This window comes from Diorhabda sublineata, chromosome X, assembly GCF_026230105.1.
Source record: "Diorhabda sublineata isolate icDioSubl1.1 chromosome X, icDioSubl1.1, whole genome shotgun sequence".
Classification (NCBI taxonomy): Eukaryota; Metazoa; Arthropoda; class Insecta; order Coleoptera; family Chrysomelidae; genus Diorhabda; species Diorhabda sublineata.
Window position 1 is genome coordinate 28,479,653 of NC_079485.1, and position 20,113 is coordinate 28,499,765.

Genomic DNA, 20,113 nt, shown 5'->3' on the forward strand with positions numbered 1-20,113 from the left:
AACGTTCACCAAATCAATAAAAAAAGTGTCAATAGGAATTTATGTATAAGTAAAAAGTACATGCCAATACCAACTACGTGATGGGGCAGCGCAACGTCCTTATTTCAAGTAGTTGCACGAAATAGAGCACTCAAAAGAGTAGGACGTAAAATTTTATGACCTTCGTTTCAGTTAGTTAAAGGAAGTTGTTCGATAATATCCATACAACTTCCATTTTGTGTCGTGTATACTGGATGAGGATGAAGAACAAAAAAAATCAATACAAAAACCAAAAAAAAAAATGAAGGAAAACTATAAATCGACACAGTAAGCAAAAAGTATGGGGTTGAATGAGAAAATTTATACAAGGTCAGTAGTTTTTGATGCGAAATTTTGCAATTAATAAAGCGTTACCTTTGGTCGAGTCTATTAAAAGAATTTTTGTTCCAATAAATTAGGTCATCTTGTTGCTGTGATATCTCCGGTAGCCACAATAACAAAGAATAACTTCAAGCGAAGTTTTTAGAACGGAAATTATATTGATCAAGGAAAGGTAAATGCAACGACGCACACTTATCGGGTGAGACGATTTCACATGATTGTTTAACATCATAAAATGAAAAATGGATATAGAAATCTTCGATATTAAAATGGAAAGGAATTACGGGAATTAAAAGGATTGATATAATGCAACAACCAACCTTCTTGATTGAAGGAAACTTGAATTGTGAATATAAACCAGGGGCTACTTGAATATGTAGTTGACATATACTAAATCCACCCTTATTCACGTTTTATTTGAGATAAACTTGTAATCCCATCCTGCAATACCTTGTGGAAGAATCTCAATACATTTTCTTCGATTACTAGGAAACAAAATTAGAGACTCTTGTTTGACGCACTGTCGTTATTCAAGAGTGAATAGACCTTGATTTTCAAATAATTTTATGGAGGTACATACATTTTCCCACAATTCAAGGATCGTGAATAAATTGTTCACTGTATTTATTAAAAAAAATCGTGATAAATATTTGCAATATAATTATAAAAGATTTAAATTTGAGAAGTCTTCGAAATGATTTATGTGAATTTATTTATATTTTCGATATATAAATACTCGATCAGTTTATCTAGTTTTTTTAACTAATATTGTTTTGATTGATAACATAACCTCATTTATTTACGTCTTGTTTTGACTATGTTTAATCCTTTGGCATTTTTTCAATAAAGCTTCAAGTAGTTTATTACATATTTATAAATTAAATTATTACTTGATACCAGATCCCAATTTATTACACTACAATTTAGTAAGAAAAAAACTGATATGTGCTTAAATAGAACATCAATCTGCAATTGATTGTGAACCAACAAGTATAACAAGACATAGATGAACCCCACAATTTGTTTCCTCACCAGAGAAGTTTGAATGTCAAAAATCAACTTGGAAACTAAAATAAGGACGCTGAATAGTCCAGCATTTATTTTATCAATCTTGCCTGTCTGCTAGTATCGGTAGCATTCTTCATTTGATAATTCTGAACAATTTCTATATACGTAGTGCGGTCGATGAGTTCTTGGCCTTATATTGTATAAAGACTGCGTTTCCAAACATCTTTATGCACGCATCAGTGACAAATCTCAATAAGCTTCAAAGTTGCAACTTGCTGCTCCGATCCATTTTGTTATAGTAGAGCTCGAACGATCACTCAGTCAAGTTAACGAAGGATTATCAACACAAATCATGAACATAATGGAGGTGGTTTACGGTGACTTGTCTCCATCATTTTCAACAAACTAAAATTGATCTAAGTTGTTTTGCTATAAATGAGATTCATAAGAAGATGACCCAAGTGCGAGAGGTCCTCTGATGATGATACTCCAGAAATATTAAATTAATGGAAGAAATTGTCCGGATCCCACATGAGCCTTTAAATATGGCAACAATTAGTGCAAAAAGCAGCTTCAAGTAGAATGTTGAGAGCGATTTGAAGAGATTTGCCGCGAGGACCAAGAGAGTGTAATTCGATCAATTGTAAATGGTGATGAAACCATGGTCTTTTGCAATGATCCAACATTCAAAAACAGATTCTATGGAGTGGTATCAGAATGGAGAGCCTGTGCCCAAAAAAAAAGAAAGTCACGAAAAGCACAAACAAAGTGATGGCTGCAATGTTTAGGATTACGAGAGTATCCTTTTGATTGACATTAAGGAATAAATACAACCGTGAACGCGGCATATTACTTTGACTTTTTAAGGCGTGGCAAACTCAGCCTAAAACTTGTTACATGACAATGATCCAGACTGATTCGCTTTCCTAGAATACTGTACACGAATGTGGCTTCACAGAAATTGAAAACCAACCTTCTAGTCCTGATTTGGCTCTGCTGAACTATTTTCTTTTTCGCAAAGGTGAAGGTCGACTTAAGACGCAAAATATTTAGCTGCGACGATGAAATTAAACAATTTTGACTCTTCAGATGAATCATATTTTTATAGTGTCATATAAACCATGGTCAACATGTGATGAAAAATAATCAGTTTTTTTTTTCAATTTATGACTTTTCTTTTTATGTTCGTCTAAGAATTCATGGACCGAAATACGTATATATGAAGTAGAGACTAATTTTTTTAAAGTTATGGTACTAAGAGATAAATTTTACTGAAGACAGAAGGTCTGACGTGACCGCAGCAGGCAAAATTACTAACGATAAATATTGAGTTGGGAGAAACCACAAAGTATCCACGCAACCAAAAAAATTCATAAAATGTTAATATGTTAGAAGGGAAGCAGCCTTATCTGATCCAAAAATGTAGCAGATAAAATCATTCATTAAAATTCAACATACCATCACGATTAGAATGGAAAATGAATGAAACGGGAAAAATTATGATATAAACGTCGTGATGGATTTGAATGAATCAAATTTTTAGATAAAAGGTATCCAAGACTTCTCCAATTTTTTAAGCACTTCCAGAAAATAAGATTTCTCGAAAAAATCCAAACAAATATTTGTTTTTGAGATGATTGCATCGTTAGAGTCAACTAACTTTCCTCCGAGCCATATCATCAGATTTGGAAGCAAGAAAAAGTCGATAGGGGCTAAATCCAGAACATAATTTATGGATTTATTTATTTATAAACTACAACCTTACACTGTCCTGGTAAAAAATGTTTTTTCTTGTATTAATGCCCTTTAAATCGATCACATCAGGCTTAATATTCCCCTTTTATAATGTAGTCGATGTGGTATATGCCAAAAAATGATGTTGTCCAAAGGTTACGGGATTTAATCTTGCACTTAATGATCATTAGATGTCACTTGGTACATGAGGACCTTGAAACACAATCTGAGGTTTGCCGATGATGCTGATCCGTTCTCTAGTTGTGCGTGATTGCCTACCTTGCTAACGCACTACCTAGTACACTTGTGTGTGGACTACCTAGTCCACAGAATCGACTTTTTTTTACTCGTAGGTTTAAAGAGAAACAGTGTTTGTTTGTTAAAAGAGGCCTACAGAAACAAGAAAGACTAGCATCTTGAATAGCAACCTTGTATTTAGCAAACTATTTCACTGAACAAAATCTAGCAATATAACATCAGTCAGAAAAAAATTGCAATGGGTAGTCTTCGGTTCAATATTTAGTCTTAGTTTAGTTTTCCACAAGGCAACTTTGTTTTGTAGCAGATGCACTGACCACTTCACTTCTGTTTACATCCATATTTTACTAGGATCGCAAATGATTATTAAATAGTTGAGCTCGTTGTCCAAACTGGTTCCCAAAACACAGAACTACCGCATGAATCGGCTTGCTTCCAGCCCCAGGCGGATGTGTTCGGGATTACTCGCATCGCGATGAGGCAGTGTTCCCAAACTTGTCCTCTAGCCTGCTCTAATGCTTGTCTAGATGGTGAGAGAGCCTCCAGCGGTCTTCCTTTCCTTGTAAAGAGGACTCACTGGCGGAGTTGATGTCGGAGGTTCGGTCATAAAGATTTTAAAAAGCAAGCATTCCACGTTCCAAATCTCCCTAACCTATGGCCAAAAAACCGTCTATTGCTTCTAGACATGCCAACCACGCCTCTTTTTGACTTTCCTGGTAAACGATGTGTAGTTAGCGTGAAAAATAGGAGGTGCTGCACATGATTTCCATGTTTGAATCCACCCGAATCATCGTATCGCCAGGGATGTAGGCAACCGCGAAAAACTCGAGAACGGATTGATGGATCCGGTGGCAGTAACTCTAAGAATGTGTCTTAAGGTCCCAGGAACTCATGTACCAAGTGGCAACTAATAATCATTGTGCAAGGTTGATTCAGATTTTGCCCGGACTAATGATTCCCATGACCTCAATGATTCTACACACTCATCTTGGACTTCTGTTGCGCCGATTCACACCAACTCACCTTTTTAACGGCTAATAGGTCTTTAAAACCTTATGGTGGATACATATTTCATCCATACAGAGAGTGAACACTGTTAAGTAGATCGTCAAGCATACAGAACACTCATTGTACGGAAATACTACTCATTCACAAGTAAACCTTCAAAATTTATATGCTAATGGTTAACATAATATCTGAAACTTTCATCCACCGATCAGCCCGCTCCATTTCGTTGAATTTATTTTTATTTTGGGGGTGTACAGACTTTAATTGAGCGCATTTTCCATGATGATGGACACAGCCAAATTCTTTAGTAAAGTACGGAGTTATAGCTCTTTCAATATCAATTGCAGAGTTTAAAAACCCTTGCCGACAATTTTGTTTGATCTACCATATGATATAAATTTATTATTTTGATAAATACTTTTAAAAATATGTAAATCTTATTTGGACAGATGCCCTTAATTGTAGTCCTACTTGGAACTTGGAAAAATATCATTATTATACCTCGTTAACTTGCTACAACTGAATATTAAATTATAAAACGTAAATAGACGAGTAAAATGTATCTGCCTGTAATGGAGTTTGGTTTACATAGGATACCAGACGTGAACTGAGCCCTTTTTGTACCTCATTCGTCTATTAAAACTTCAGTAGCCTTTTATCTGACACAAATAATCTTGTCTCAGTTTTTTGTGTTTACATGCTGACAAAACTTGACGCAATGTTTCTAAACTGGTATAATTGTATTCTGGATAATCTGCTATCTTTTGCTGTATTACTTCTAAAGTCGCAACCCTGCTCTTCTTATATAAACTGTCCTACGTATAAAATCTTAAGTAGCTTTGTCAACTGATTTCAGTTTTTCTTTAAATGTTGATTGATCAACAGCAGCCCTCTTCAAAGAAATTGTGTACATAGGCTTTCCGACAGCTTCGGCCAATAGAAATGCATTTATGTTTACGATTCGATTTTTTCATTAGTGAACAGTGGAGATGAGTAGTCCACGTGGACTGACGATTTGTTAGAAGTTTACCGAATTTTATAAACATTATTTTCTATTTTTTAATTTGGTATGAGTGCCGTGCGTATTTATGAAATATTGATTGTTCCTCGCATAACTGTCTTCTGCAATCGATATTGGAAGAACTATATCAGTTCATCATTTAATTTGAATGAGGTTTTTCCATAAAAATAATTTTTCATGAGCGTGTTATCCTTTCCGCTATGAGATATCCTTAATCATATGAAAGTAGATAAATTATTTTAGGCTTGTATAATTCCAATACACTAGATAACAGTAGAAATATTTACCGAGAGACGTATAAATAGTTATAACAAAACTTACAAACGTGCTCAGTTGTTGAGTATTTTAGTTTGCAATTTTATAATAAATAAAATATTACGTAAAGCTTATAGCTTTTCTCAGAAATCCTTCATTATAAGTTGATTTAAAAGATTATTCGTCACTTACTTTTTTTTTCTCTAAAAGAACAACAAACTATATTGAATAACCAACGTATTCGTTTCTATAAGAACTATGATATATGTTGAAAGTATTTTGAAACATTCAATATTAAATATTCAAATTATTTCGCATTTTCAACTTCAGCCAGGAGAATTTTTATAAATATAATTTTCTGAGTAGTTTAAAATAGATAAAAAAATTCGCGGCTCGCCTAGTATTTTTGTATAGGTCTGGTAAGAATCATACCTCTAAGTGTCAATGTCACAAACATATAATTCCGTCGGCGAGTTGTCGATCTGTGGGCATTCCACTTGTCACACATCACATCAACATATTACACATACTAGATGAGATAAAGACGGAAAGTAAAATGACGTAACCTATACACCAACTGGACGACTAACACTGGCAACGTGACCGAGCTTCAGTTAATTTTGTATATATCTGGGACTCGAATCGGAAAAAACGTTGCAAAGGCACCGTCTACACAATCAATAGTACGGTCGATTTATTCCAATACTTTGCACAAAAATTTTAATTAAATATTTTGATGAAGATCTCAGTTGTTGCCAATTTTTTTGTGAAATATTGATTCGGTGATGATGATAGCTCAAAATGACAACCTTGATCAAAATATAGATCTAAAATTAATGATAAGAAATTTTACTTTAACGTAATAACGTTTAAGAAGGTATTTCAAACAAAAAATGCTGCGATCATATGTTACTTTGAATGATATGAAAAAAATCAATTATCATCAAAGATTTTGCTGTGTCTTATGATATCTTGAATGATTTTATACTAGATTTGCCTTCTAAATTTTTACAAAAAGTGAAAAAGAATATGAAGAAATTCAACATAAATTGTTTTATTGCTTTTCGAAATATTCGCCCTTTGTGGCTATACCCTCAAACCAATTTTGGAAACATTTTCCATTCTAAAGCTGTCCGCGCATCTTTTGTTCGACAAGAAAAAATCCTTATGGGATAAACGGGTAAATATGGGCAATGAGACATTAATTTCTTAAATATTTAGTTTTAGATTTAAGTTTGAGAGCTAGAATTCTTGTTGTAAAGAATAATGGACGTTTTTTGTTTACGTTAATGCAAAATCGATTGTATTACAGTCTGCGATATCTTAAAAATTATGACCGATTTTGGCCGACCTTATCGACATTCACCACTGACGGACGCAAGATCAAGAAGAAGAAATTCTGCAAACCAATGGTAAACAGTCTTTTTTGATGATGCTTCATTACCAAATGTTGCATTGTTGTTGAGTAAAATCATGAAAAATCATCCAGCGAATGCACAAACTTCACTGTCGACACCTTAATCAGTCAATTTCTAAATTGCAATAACAAAAATCAACGTTCACAAATACAGTGGTGCCACAACATATTAACGCCACTTATTTTTTGATTGTAAACACCTGAAAGGTAACCCTCCTACAAGCAATTTTTTTCTATACTGAATATTTCCCTCTATTTTTTTTTATATTTACCAGAAAAAATAATTTCTAGGAGTTGGAAAAATCCCAAAAAAACGTTTCGCATCTAAAACTCAAAAAATCTGCAATGAAAATAAGAAGCTAGAAGTTGGTTAATATAAAAGAAGCTCATTAGATTTCCCAGGAGCATGCCGATCCAGATTTAGAGTTTTAGTCACTTAAATTGTAATAATATAATAACAAACACATCACATCTAGTACAAAGAGAATTTTTGGCAACTTTGTCTTTGTATATTTATGTTTAAGAACAGTTTTTGTAGCTTTTATTAAATCGCCTACCTATGAAACAAAAGTAATTGACATACCTATTCTTACATTATACTGATTGCTTATATTTATACGCCTATTATTTCCTATGATCCATTAATTAAATTATATATTTAGACTCTATTATTGACGTTCATATCAAACAAGCTTCAATAATAAATTTGATATACTAGTTTTAAAAACCTGACAATTGAATCAAAGGTGATAAAAGTATTGATAGATGTATTACACACGCAAATAATGATAATCTGTGCAAATTACAGGAATTTGACCGTACTATAACAGTAAAGTAAATCCTCGCACCGATCAGTATAATCACTTAACTACCGAAGACCGTTCCAGCGGCAAAATATTCAGATCTCTTTTGCACGATAGAAGAGGAATAATGCCCGTTGTTTAATTACCGACGAATTCAAACCAAATGATTTGCCAAATATTACTTGGAAGTAACGTCGATATCGCCTAGACGACATCCACTACTAGCAATGCCAGTGCCAAGTCAAAAGTTGAAAACTTGTCGGTCTATCGGACTCCTCTGCAGTCTAGACTGGACACTCCCACTCGAATTCGTCGCAAAGGATACCGCATATTTTATAACGGTTTCCAAATCGATACAAGGTTGAAAACAAATAAAAAAATTGACCAATTCAATTTTTCGATATGTTGAAATATTCAATAACCATAGACAATATTTTCAACTGAACAATCTTAAGAAAAATTAGATATAATGGGTATAGCCAAAAGACGAAAAACAAGTAATTTACGAGGTGTGATAAAAAGATACAGTCAATAAATTTATGTCTCATAACTTCACCTTTTCAGTGTGAACTAATTTCGGTTTGTGAGTCTGCTACTAAAAAAGCTTTAGTATAAGTTTTGTCATCAGGTTGAAATCTATAATTTGTGTTAATGCAGTTTTGTTTACGAGTGCCACGAGCGATTGTGCGTTAAAAATGTTTTCTCATTCTGTTCTTGCTTGTGCCACATGTAGTGGATTGCCTCAACTATTTTTCTTTTGGATGGTCGCACCGATATTTGAATGAAAAGGTGTACGTCAATAAGCCAAAAACAATTCAAGAGCCAAAGGATGAGATAATTCGACACATTAACGACATTGAACCTCAATTATGTCTCAGAGTCATTGAAAATATGGACCATCGGATAGAGGTATGCCACCGAAGCCGTGGCAAGCAATTGGCCGATATTTTGTTTCACACATAATTATCATAGATCATTATAAACAATATCAAGATAATTCTCTGAAAACTTTATGTTTCATTTACAATTAACATGGTGCATTTTGGTTGGACAACCCTTTATCAAGTTAAATTCATCTTCAATCAACAAGTAACATGCCAATCGGCCGGTTAGTTCCTATAGGTGTTAGAGCATAAGTTCCTTTTTATTCAGCTCTGTTCCACCTACCGATCTGGCTCAATATTTGGCAAAGCTTGTGCTTGATTAGAGAAGATAATAACTAAGAGGATTATTAGCGATAAAGCATCGTTTGCCCTCCCAGCCTCCTTCAAAGTTGTACCAATTTCACTAATTATCTCCGAAAATTGATTTCAGAGAAAAAGTTTGAAACAAAAAATGAAGCCCATAAAAAGTTGTACAAAGTAGTTATATACTTTTTTATATATACTGTTATACTCCAAACTATCTCGGTGTAAAATTTTTAGTTAAATTGACTAACCTAACCTAATTAATCTTCTCCAAGTATGTGCGAGCGTTAGCTAGTTGCTTTCTCGAAAAAAAGTCAATTTGACTCCTACTTAGATATTTTAGGTCATAATAGCTAAATGATAAGGTTTACGCACAAAATGTAATTAACCTTTTTGTAGAGTTTTTTATGGGTTTCAGTTTTTACTCTAAACTTTTTTCTATAAAATCAATATTTCCGGAGATATTTAGTAAAATTGTTCTAACTTTGAAGGGGCTAGGAGACAAAGAAAACTTTGTCCGTGGAAATTCTTTTAGTGATTATCTCCTTTAATCAAGAACACACTCATGGGCGAAAATTTTAGCAGTTTTGGAACTATGTACATGACACGTTTTTTTTCAATTATTTTCATCCATATTTTCGTTTTCTCATTTTATTGTTTCCTCTGCACTGTGGTTGCCAGGTTGGAATACAAAAGTCAAATCCAACCATCAACAGCTGCACCAAAACCTATCCAAACATTTCATCATTTTCGGAATTAGGTACATGGCTCGTTTTTTCCTTAGCTGCGCTACCATCAAAGGCAACCTCTCCACCAAATTGGATCACTATTGATTGCTGTAAAACATCTTGACTTACCTCAGATAAGTTTAATTTCTTTTCTCTATGGCATATATAAGTTTGATCGTTTTTACTTCACTTTATTATACCTTCTCAAAATATCATAGCTCATTTTCCTTATATATTGTGATGGAGCTCGTCGCTAGGCGTCTAGGTTTTCTTCCTGGAGCTCGAAAAGTCCGGATTTTCCTTCACGAGATTCGAGTCTATTTTTATTTGGAGAAATTATCTGATTTTTCATTTATTTCCCTATACTCCTGAAGGATTCGTTCCTCCGTAGCTAGCGCTAATATACAAGGGAAGCTTGGGGGACTTCATATTCATTTTTGGAATATTTCGTAAACATTTTAGAGCTTAATTAAGTAAAAAACTAGCGGTTTTGAGTTTAATGGCTGTTACATGAATCAGTTTTCACTATGATAAATATTTCCATATATTCACTTTATTCTTTAGAATTTAAGTAGAGAGTTCATTTTGTGATTGACCAGAAAATTATAAATCTGACGAGTAGGAGTTTTTACATTAAAAGTTTGCTTTTGGCTGATTTAAAATAAAAATATAACACGCGTCTGTGCGGAAATGTTTTATCAAACGACAATACGTTTATCATATGATCAACATATGAGTAAACAATTTTAAACACAGTTATTAATGAAAGAAACCAAAATAATTTGTATATAAGAGATGTCCTGAAATGTTTTTCTCATTTAGTTGTCAGATATTAAACGTGAAGTAGTAGGATTAAGAGCTTTCCCATACATTGAAAATCAAAGTAGCCACTTTTTGAAATCAATCGGTTTCGTCATCTATATCTATTATCACCTCCTCGTCATAACTTTCGGCAAAGTTAATCAGATATCGGGTTAATAAATGTGAAGGCTACATATCATAGGAAGACTGTGAGATATCCTAAAAATATAGGACGGCTTAAAAAAATACTGTCTAATGATTTGGAATCACACTCTTAAAAAATTCAAAAGATAGAGACCTTGTAAGTTGAAGATTATCCACTTAGCATTGTGCGAAAACTCCCACAACCCCTGCACTCTGCATGTGATGGTATAACTGCAATATCTAAATTTTACCGCAAACCCTTTAATGGAAATCAGCGGAACCATTTTTCCTTGATAGGTGAACTCTAAACACCCATGTAAATGGTACGGTCCATGAGTTCTTAGCCTAACATGGAAAGAAAGATCATTTATTTCCACACACTTCCACACGGCTATTTAATTTCATTGTTGCTGTTAAATATCTTCTCCTTTAACTTTGCCAGCTTTGCGAACAAAAAATAAACAGGCGGGTCTAGAAAAGGGCAGTGTGGATTGGAGCATTGTCATGAAGCAAGCGTACACCTTGGCTGACTTTGCCTCGTTATTTTTAGATAATTTTTTGACGTAACTGTCAGTAAGTCAGAGTAATATGCCGCGTTCACAGATGTATTGGATTCCTTAAAGGGAATCAAAAGGATACCTCGTAGTAGTCCCAAAATATTTTAGTCATAACTTTTTTGATGCTTCTCGGAAAAATAGGATCGCTTGTTAAGACGGATTACAATGATTTAGACGATAGTCTTTCGACCCCTCTCATAACTCTGCTCCTAGCAACAACGAGCAGAGTTCAACAAAAGACTTTCCCGAAAAAAATACTCGAATCGAATTCAAAGGAATCGGTTATAGTGATGCTACTATTGGATCCTTAGAACACTGAAAATGCCAATTTTGCTGTAATTTCTTTTGTTTTTAGACGACGGTCACGGATTTAATGTTTTCTGAAGTAGTCACCGTCACAGGACCTCGTCTCAAGTTAAACAACCAATTTTTAATTATTGAAAATGATGACATTAGTTACCATGAACAAACTGTTCTTGATTTGTGCAGGTGTTAATCCTTGTTTAGGCAAAAACATGGACATGGATCGAAACAGCAGCTTAAAACTTTTTGAAAGACTTGCCTCCAACGCGAGCATAAAGATTTTTTGAACGCACGTTCTGTTTTGAGGGGTTAGTTTGATCTTCTGGAAAGTGACTTTTCAAATACGACATTTGTCAAATTATAACTAATTGGTACGTCCGAATGAGTTGAAAGTTACTTTAGAAATAGATTAACTTGTTAAAAAATAAGGTTCAATTTTTAAACTACAAAATTATAGTGTTTTCAGCGGGATCATATTGTTAATTGAAAAATTTTGCTACTTTTTAAAATTATAATTCATGAAATTTAGTTCTAATTATAGCTCTACATAAATTGCTATAATTATGTTTCATGGTATAATGTTGTGACATGATGTGACAACCTTTTTTAGAATATGTCGTCATCGGAATAGTTTGTAATTTCAAGCACTTCCCTTCAGTTACAGCAGATTACGATTATTCTTTAATCTAATTTGATTTTAAAAGAAAAATAAAATATGAAATCAAAAAATTGTAAACTGCTTTTTCACAAAAACAAATCGGGATTCGTAATCGGTTATTCATATTCATCTCATCCGAACGAAATTGAGCAGTAGATCACAAAGAAAATACCAAGTGGAAATTTTAATTTATATACGAGGTTTTGAGATATTGCATCACTGAATATGTCAAATCTTAATATTGCGATCATGAAGTTGACATTGAAAGTTGAAATATGTTCGCGTTGGATACCGTATAATTCGACAATAGTTCAAAAATAAGCTCGTGTAGATTGGTGGAAAGAAATGTTCAAAAGACGCATATAAGATCGTGACAGGTTATCATGGATATTAGTATATCAACATAAAACTAAACAACAATCGACTGTATGGACCTGTAAACCAAAGTTGTTCGTGCAGGAAGCACTTTGAGGCAAATTATCGTCTGCTTTTTAAGAATAACTGGACATGTCGTCATGTAAAACAGTCAATTCTGAATGGCATTCCAGCATTTGTTTGCCAGTAGTGTTCAAAAACATCAGGAAAACCGATAGCAAAAGACGAATCATTCTCCACCACGACTATGGAATCTCTCACACATCAGATCAAACAAAAACGTTTTTTAACAGTCAAAACATCGAATTGATGGGTCATCCGCGGTTTGATACCCAATGATTTCTTCTTATTCCCGCAGATCAGAAATAAATTATGAAGTGAACGTTTTTCTACACCATAAAAAATGGTGTATTGTGTATTGATCTTAATGGAGAATATTTTGAAAAGTAATAAAGTCATATTCAATTATAAATATTTGTTTTTATTTGTCTATATGAAAAATTAAGTGCAACCCTCGTAAATTTTCTGCTATGCTTTTGATGTTATTTGTTACACTTTTACGACGACAACATGCAGAGCAACTCTATCAAGAAAATCTATCTACTTGTTAAAACTTTGTTTAAGAAAAATATCCAATCTTGAGAAATGTCTTTGTTTTTAGTGTAAGAACGGAATTTTTCCATCAATAGGAATTTGGCTTTTCCAGAAGCAGCACAAAAGGCAAAAGGGTTAAAGTGCATTTCACTACCTCGAAAAAAATACTCCACTTGACTTAGTCATTTATATTTTGTTAATAGTTTTTTTGTTAACAGTCCCTCGCGGGAATAACCATCGATAATTTGCGAACAGTCTCCCAAATAAAATTACATTCACACTATGCAGGGTGAGTCATGAGAAACTTTACATACTCTCACCATATGTAGTAGTAGTATATATGAGGCGAAGTGTCAACTCCTCTACCTTATTAATTTTTAAGGTGATTTGTGAAATTGATATCTTTTACTATAGTAGAAGTATGACTCACCCTGTATTAAATGTTTCCATTCGCTAGATGTCTTTTGAATGAAAAACATTTTGTTATTATATTTCATAATAAATTGGAAACATAGTGATAATAACATTTCAGAGTAATTATGTGTAGATTAATTAAAAGCAATGGACAACAATTAAATAATTACATTAATCATGCAACGCTTCATCATTTATTACTTTACGGACGCGAAAAAATCGGTTTAAAAATATTATTGTAGTTTTTAGTTGGGTAACGGTATCTATAATTTGCTTTTGAAATTTTTTTTCTGCCAACGTTCCTTCGAATTACTGGAAACATTTCTGAAAACCTTCTTTCAGAATGGTTACTCTATCGTGATCCTCTCAATGTAAAACCTTCTCCTTAGGTACATTATTTATATTCGGGAAGATCTAGAAGTCGCTTGGTGCTTAATCTGGTGAATGGGGTGAACATGGACAGACAGGAAGTCTCTTAGCGGCAAAAACTATCTAATCAAAAGTGACCAGTACCTCGCAGGTACTGTCAGCATGAAGAAAATAACCATAATAAAATTTTTTGTTCCGGAGACTTTGTTCGTCAGTCAAAAGTCTACAAACAGATTTGGCACTCACTAGTTTTGTTTGAATGCTTAGCACTGATCCGTACAAGTTTTTCATCGTCAGTTTTGTCCACTTTCCTTCTATTTTCCAGGTCCAGGATGTCCCGAACCTTCTTTGCCTTCAAATGACAGTTTTAAAACTGTTATACCACTTTAAGAAGTTTTACCACTTTTTTGCTATACACCTAACCTAACGCAACTAACATTTTATGAGCTTTTTTGGCTTGAAATGAAAATCTATGTGTAAAACACGATTTCAGTATAAGCAGATGCAGAATCCGAAACGAGTTGAAACTTGTCATTGTTTGTCTTAATATGTAGCTGAAATGGATGCCTTTCGAATAATTTTTTATGCCACTTGTGTTTTTTTCAATTTATTGACTATTATTTCAATCAGTTAGTCCTGTTTTGAAGGAATTTCAATTGTTGAATAATATACAATCGTGAGCAAAAAAATCGACATGAATCGCTCGTTCGTGGCCAAAAGTCTTTTTCCGATTTTAGCATCCCCAAGCGATTAGTCTTAATGATAGTTATCTATGTTATTAATATATAAACGCATCAAAATAATTTATATGAAATTAAACATTATTTCATTATTTGGCTCTAATAACAGTTTCCAATCTCTTGTTCATGAATGGAATGTTTCTTTACTCGATTTTTCAGCGATCGCTGTTTTGAGATCCGATTTCATGCAAGATTTCTAGTCCGAGCTTTTCTCTTCCGTTCATCCCACAAATGCTCGATAGGATTTGAATCCAGGCAATGCGGTGGCCAATCCATCCATCCATCCGGCAATTTCGCCATTCTGAAAATACAGCTGTACGGAACTGTTATGTGAACGGACCCAACCCTGCATTAGGATAAAGTTTGGATAATCCCTCCAACCAACTCGGTTTAGCTTCAATTGAAATGCCCGCCAAAATCATTCAAGAACCTCCTTCAAAAGTCACGTTTTCTTTTATGCAACACTGCGAGGATCTTTATCCTGATCTTCTGTAGACTCGTTCTCTTCTATCGCTACCATGCAGACACACTTTGCTTTCGTCTGAGAAGAGAATATTGTATGTCAGTTCAATTAACGTGTTCTCTGGCAAATATTAGGTGGGCTGGGGTTAATTTGGTGCCAGTAGCTGGCCTTTTTGGCTCATGGTTAGTTGCCTTTAGTCTTCTTCTAACTGTTCAGCTACTCCTCGCGTTTCTCTGAACTCTTGTTGAACACCAGTGATCATAACATAGCAATCTTCAAGCTAATGCCATTAGCTTGAAGATTTTACTATAAAAAATTAAATTTCAGTTCAGTGTTTTTGCCAGTTACTTGCGATCGCTTGAGTCGATATTTTTGCTTACGAATGTATATTAATCTTTCGCAAAAAAAATTTTTTTTGTTGTTACTGATGAAATAGCACTGTTTTTTAGAATAGCTTGGATCAGGCATAAAACACGTTTAAATGTATTGACTTGAACGTTTATCCTGATAGATATTTTAGTAACAAACCACAACCTTATCAAGGATTCACTTACCTGTTCGCGAGCAGTTTCTTAACAAAGGAATAAAGACAAATTTCCATATAAAACTTGTGGACAACAAGGATCCTCACCGAACCCACTTTTGTTTAAGCCACCTAAGATGAAAGCTTCTATAAAGGCGGAACATGCTGAAAGTAGAAATAAGCGACTAATATACTAAATAAAAAAGAATACTAATAAATTATACTGGAAGTGAGAGGGGCTAGAATCAATTTCGGGGCCACAAATTGGTGGTAATGAAAATTTATCCTTACTAAAGGCTAGTAATATAGAAACTACACACTAATATAGTTAAGCTGATGACGATTGAATCATGCCAAAATTATCTGTCCATAATAATAAACTGAATGACTAAAAAGGCATCATCGTGAAATCATCATATTTTCATCATAATTTACCTGATTTTCTGAACAAAATTGTTTCCTAAATGGGTGGCGTGCCGCGCATTTTTTCGATAATTTTTTGACGCAACTGCCTTTAGTAAGTCAGAGTAATATGGTCAAAATCAATCAAAAGGGTACCATCGCAGTACTAAAATCATTTTTTTTCGGTACTCTTCGTGACCTTTGCTTTTTTGGCTGGGTGCTATCCTTTCTAATACCACTCCATGAAACCTCTAAAAATCGCTCATAACAACTGCCGGTCTGTGCTGCTGTTTTTAGGCGCCGGTCATTTTCTCATGATTCTTGTCGTCAGCGAAATAATTTAGACCAATTTTTAATGATTGAAAATGATAGGTACAAGGCAAACAGCTTCCATTCTGTTTTTGATTTGTGTTGGTAATAATCGTTCTTTAGTAATAAAATTTTATAATAAAGCAATTCAATTTGAGGCATTTTTCAAAACAACTTAACTGAGTGGTCGTTCGAATTCTACTATAATTTAATGGATGAAAGCAGGAAATTGGCACTCTGTGTGAAGCTTATTGAGACTTGTCTCTGACGCGCGCACGAGGCCAAGAACTCACGAACCGGATTACGTATCTTCACAAAATAGTTTCTTAACTTTGTGATCATCAACACCAATTATTTGAATCATTTTTGAAGACAAAGATTTATGTCAAAAAATTTTATTTGTTCAAAGCATTCTAGATAAATTTCGCGTTTTGAAAAACCTTCCTTTACTCAATTGTTCTTAGGCTTGGGTCTTTGTTCACAATCGAAATTTTACGGAACGGTACATTTTTTGCCATTCAGTGTATTTAATAAGATGTACGTAAGAAATAGCGGAAAAAAAGAATTTCATACAACAATATCAAATACAGCTCATGCAAATAAAATTTGATATACTATCGCCCGAGTTACCGGCCTGCTAACCGAATTATAAATTTTATTCTCGAAATTTTATTTTTAAAAAACTTTATTCACAAATTAATAAGTTACAATATTTATGGAATATAATTTTTAAAGTCGTCTGGATTTTTCTAGATGTAACGTAACGTATTTATGAAATAAAAATAATCAAAAGGACTTTTTGGAAACTATAACCCGGGTTCAGGTAGATCCACCTATCATCTTATTGCGGATCCTAACCCAAAATGATATTCAGATCAGTTTCCGAACGTCGCCTTCAATTTTAGGAGGAAATTTCAAATTTAATACGTGACCTACAAAAACTTTTTGTTATTTTTTGTGCGTTAATTCTTCCGTGATATTTATGTAATTGTATAATGTATTCTACATGTTTGATAATTGTTATTGAGCACCTATCTAAGATCTACCCCATCACACGGATTTTGCACTAAACTTTGATACTAATGAGCTGATATACCGAAAGTTATAAAATCCTCAAACCTCAGTAACCTATCAATGGGTTAACCCGATCATACTTTCCGAAAAGTCCTAAAGTCGGCAGTTATTTCTTGTATATAACCTTGGCTGAAAAGTTCGTGGACTAGTATAAAAAAATCTTTTTTTATATAAATAGAAAGTGAATTTATTTTTCAATAGAGTTGTTTTCAACGGCGATACAACGACTATAGCAGTCATAACATTTTTATAGTTCGATTTGCCTGTAGCCTCAAAATAGGCTAATGTCGATAATTCCTCAATCGGTGCAAAATTTCCGTACAGCGAGCTTCCTCTCGAAGTCTCAGAAAAGTCGCTGGGAATCGGATATGAAGAATACGGTGGATGCCAAAGCAATTCGATGCCCAATTCATGAAATTTTGCCATGTTTTTATTGATTTATGAAACTTTCTTTTTACTTTGTTCAACCGCGATTTTGACCTTCAAACGCTCCAGTAACTCTACGTAATAGTCACTGATTATTCATTTTTCCTTTTTAACCCTTATGTAAGTGACAAACAGAACACCTTTATCGGTATGACGAGGTGCCCAGGTACCTTCATAAAGTTTATATGTAATGTAAACAATCCAGATTCTGTCTCCGACGATGACTTCTCCCTTCCGCGAACGAAAATTTTGAAAGTGCGCATGCGATCGGTCCCTAAACTGATTCGGAATCAGCTCTGCGAAGATGAACAGTTCTGCGGGTGTTGGAAGACATGGTTATCCGCGTGCAAGAAACATTGAATCCATTCAATGCATCATGCTTGATATTGACACTTGATTGTATACGTTTGTTTGTATTGTACGAGCAAAATGATCGGTGGCATTTTCGTATTTTTTTACAAATCATTGACATTGCAGCTGTCCCATCATCAAGTTTTTGAAATCTACAACTGTGCGGTAAAGATAAAAAAAGACTTTCGATTTCTTCTGGTTATACAATATCTATGAGTAAGACTAGACGGGTTTCTAAAGGTGTCGCAGTCGTTGGAAGTTACTATATATGGGGAACCCAATCGCAAGCAAAGAAAAGCTTGAGCACACTGTAGAAATCCAGTTTGTAATGAGCTCGTCCAGCATGCAACATCTGCTTTGGTAGTTGTGATAATTCTGTATAAGCAACGAACTTGTAATTTTTTTAAAAATAAAACATTTTATTTAATTTTTGTACGAAATTATAAATATTTTTTTCATTGTCATACAAAACACAACTGCCTTGTCATTCTATTGGGTGAAAATATGTTTTTGTTTTCACAACACATTGAAAATCGTTTACTGTTAAGAGTTTTTTGCACATCACAGCTACGTACAGAGCGCAAAACATACTTTTCTTTAAATTTGAAAAGGTACCGAGGTTCCTTATCACTCACATAAGGATTTAAGATGTTATACCATGCGCATCTCAATATACTGATACAGACTTTTATGTGGTTCCATGCTTTGAACTCTGAACTTTGAGCTGCTTGAAGCAAAAATTATAGTTGAACAGTTCAAAACATTGTCCAGAACCATCAATTCGTTGTTTTACTTTAAACAGACCTTTCGTGAACCCAATTATTCATTCACGATATGTCGAAACCGTTCATTTGCTATATTTAGTACCTCAACTATATTATTCAGCTTCACTTTACTGTTATCATATATTATTTTAAGGACCATCTGGCATCTATTGTCATTTATCAACGTAAACATTTAATTGAACAGCTCAGAACCATCAATTCTTTGTTATTTCGATTTTGAGTTCGCGCGGTATCCACTTTAAATAGACTTTTCGTAAAATCTATGTCCCAGCTGTTCCTTTGCTATATTTAGTACCTAAACTATATCAATCAGCTTCACTATACTGTTATCACAAATTATTTTAAGTGCCTATTTGATGTTTTCGTCGGTGACGGCCTCTTTAGGGACATCCACTACGTGTATCTCGGTACTTATTTCGTCTCGTTTAAACTTCCACACGGATGATTTTTCTGAAGCAAAGTCAAAGCTTCAATAGTATTTTTTGCCAAAAAGCAAAGCTTTATGAACACACGAAATTCCTTTCAATCAACTTTTTCAAATCAACAAAATTTGCTCTACTCAAAACGATATAATACAAACTACTCGTACGATATTAGTTGAAGGTTATTGTTCGAGTACTTGAACAGATAGTATGACATTAATTTTGATACCTTAACTAACGTCAGTGTTTCGATTAGTATTTGAAATAGATATCATGTTTCTTTTCAATAAATTTTTCTATTTCACTTAGAGTACTTTGCGATACAGGATATCACAGTTAAATAAATCAAACTGAAACATTTCTCTAAACTAATTTTGCTAATAACAAACTTTTTTATCAATATTGCTAATATTTCATGAAGTGATGATATATGTATACAAGTATCAAAACGTGACATTTTCCAATTTGTTTTACTTGTGATCGATAAGGATTAATTTTATATAGTATGCAGTTATGTACTTCACAATCCTATAAAAAACGCCTTCGAAATGACAGTGTTGCCATTTAATAAAAGTTCTGTATAATCATTAAAGTGGTTCAGTAAGTATTGTAATTAAAACATTG

General features: G+C 33.7%; 1 protein-coding gene across 8 annotated transcripts in view; it reads right to left on the bottom strand.

Moving 5' to 3' along the window:
• Window positions 1–20,113, bottom strand: part of LOC130451280 (plasma membrane calcium-transporting ATPase 2) — a 161,460-nt gene that overhangs the window by 111,775 nt on the left and 29,572 nt on the right. For 3 of the 8 annotated variants that reach the window (XM_056790211.1, XM_056790204.1, XM_056790193.1), the window contains exon 3: window positions 15,752–15,885. The exons of 1 other annotated variant lie outside the window; for it this stretch is intronic. The gene's annotated coding sequence lies outside the window, so the exon portion shown is untranslated. Of the gene's footprint in view, window positions 1–6,076; window positions 6,472–7,867; window positions 8,100–15,751; window positions 15,886–20,113 lie in introns of those variants that run through there. 4 more of the 8 variants (XM_056790201.1, XM_056790202.1, XM_056790198.1 and 1 more) reach the window with 4 other exon arrangements.